A 2,507-nucleotide genomic window follows, 5' to 3' on the forward strand; every position below is an offset into this window, starting at 1 on the left:
GAACCACACATGTAAATAATGTGCGATGCAAAGCAAATAAAAGGAGCTACACGTCAGCAGCGGGAGTTTGTGGAGCTGTCCATACTGCCCTCTGCCAAAGTCGGTGTTATGCAAATGGAAACTGTCAAATTAGCCGGAGCAACAATCCTTCACTGCCCTAATAAGTCAATTTGAGTGACTGAGTGTTGTTATTCATTGAGGGACCAGCTTGCCTCTCTGATCTAATCTTGAGTTATGACAATCATAACTTATGTAGCCGGGGCTGATGATGCAGTTATGTGAACGGACATTTTTCAGCTGTCAGCATTTTTACCAATTAAAATTATAAATCCAGACCAAGTGTGTAGTCCCGGCTCCACTGCCCTCTGCTGCTCTTCGAGGGAAACAGAAACTCCAAAGTACCGGTCTGGTTCCCTTCATAGAAAAATGGTCAGTGTGATGAAACTGTGCTGTCAGATTGTGAATTTTGAACAAGGCTCTAGCTCAGCAGAGAAACCCATTTAACAGAGAATCTTATCAGCCAAAAATGATACTGTTAAAAAAAAAAAAAGCTTTTGAAACAGTGCTAGATCTCAGCCAGCAGGCATCCTTCCGCCTGCCTGACTGCATGTCTGTGTGTCTCTTGGGGTGGATCAAAGAGGGCAAGAGTACTTTTCATACAAAGTTCTTTACAAACATGAAGCATCACTGTTTCAATGATGCTCAGACAGGCAATGAACATGTGATCAGAATACAGGAAGATTGTGTATGGCTGTTGAGTAATTTAATTACAAATGAAGTGCTTTATGATGGCTTATTATTGATGAATAAATATATAATGCAGTACATTAAAGCAATTCAATGTATGACACACTTTTAAATACAGATTTATTTAACCTTTATGATACAGGTAATCCCACTGAGACTCAATGTCTCATTTACAAGACAGACCTGTTTTAAACAAACATAAAAAATACAAAAATAAAGTAGTTAAAAATGTTTGCACAATCATATTAAAAACAAGAGTGATTCCATAAAACATAGACACACATATATTTACTAGTGATAATGCATTTATAGCATCAAACTGCTCTAACGTACAGCAGTTTTGCCATTATGTAATACTGCATATTAGCCACATGGAGGCACTACAGACTCGTCTCTTTTGTTTCCTCGTGCCCTCTCTCATGATAACTGCATGAAATCACGTTTATATATATGGTCATATGATGACAAACTGTTTTTAATTTCCAGTCTTTGCTTTTGTTTCTCCACTTTGTGCATCAGTGTATTATTGCTCCGTTATAGTCACGGTAAACTAATGCATCACAAAGTTTAAATTACATCCACATTTACACGAACTACTTTGAAGATGACAGACAAGACTGCAAAGAAGAAAAAAAGTTACAGGACTGAGAGTTTATGCTCCCATCCACTTGAGAACAGATTGTAGACCTTCATTGAACCGCTAGGGGGCACAATTTAGCAGGTATTGCTAGCCTGTGAGACTTTCCCCGCTTAGTTCTGCAGCAAAGACCGCTCATTGGTCCAAACACCCACATGGGGTTGAGCCCTGACCAATAGACTTTGAGCTGATCAGGGACTGTTGCTAAGGCACTTCAGGGGGGGAAAGGAAGAAAAAAAATCTTCCAGCAGTCTGATTCCACCTTTTCACTCTTTACATTTGTCTGGCTGCTCGTCCTCTTCATCTCTGCCTCTCACTTTCACTCGCAGCTGAGAGGTCTGCCTGCTCGTTATTGGTCGCCGACGGGTGAAACGAGCGGAGAGGAGTGAGCGGTGGCTTTGCATTGTTAAAGCCACAAAGACAAGACCCTCCCTTCATGAACCAAAAGCTGTAGCTCCACCTCCCCTCAGTTATCCTGTCACTTGACATTTGAGCTCAGCCAACGCTGGCTAGCCTCTCTGTCACCATTTCACTCTGCTTCACTTTCCAGCGCACCCAGAAAGACAACACCGCGGGTATTGAGCCCTTACACGGTACACACTGAAACTGTGCTTCTGTGAGCCTTTGCGGGGTTTTTTTTCAGTGTTTTGGGGGAGGAAAAATGTTGTAACAAGAACACATGAGATATGTCATACTGGTGTAATATCTCTCTCCCTCTTTCTCTCTCTCTCTCTCCCTATATATATGTATATATATATATATATATATATATATATATATATATATATATATATATATATATATATATATATATATATATGAAAGGGGGACATGATAAGGTAAACGAGTCGCCAGTCTATTTATGCATAAATACGCATGTATAACCAATTTCTCTGCTTCCGAAGATTATTTTACAGCTGTGGAGAGATTTAAATATCTCCTCTACTGTACTGGCTGTGTTCCAGGTTATACACACACATACACACAGGGGAGGGGAAATAAAGAGGGGCTCTTTATTTCTCTCTCTGTCTGCCGTTCTCCCCTCCCCTCTCCTCTCGCATACCCTGCAAAGTGTGTTTGATAGGAAGCTCGCGCGCCTCATTCGCTCGCACCGCGTGATTGA

Source organism: Astatotilapia calliptera, chromosome 10 (assembly GCF_900246225.1).
Source record: "Astatotilapia calliptera chromosome 10, fAstCal1.2, whole genome shotgun sequence".
NCBI lineage: Eukaryota > Metazoa > Chordata > Actinopteri > Cichliformes > Cichlidae > Astatotilapia > Astatotilapia calliptera.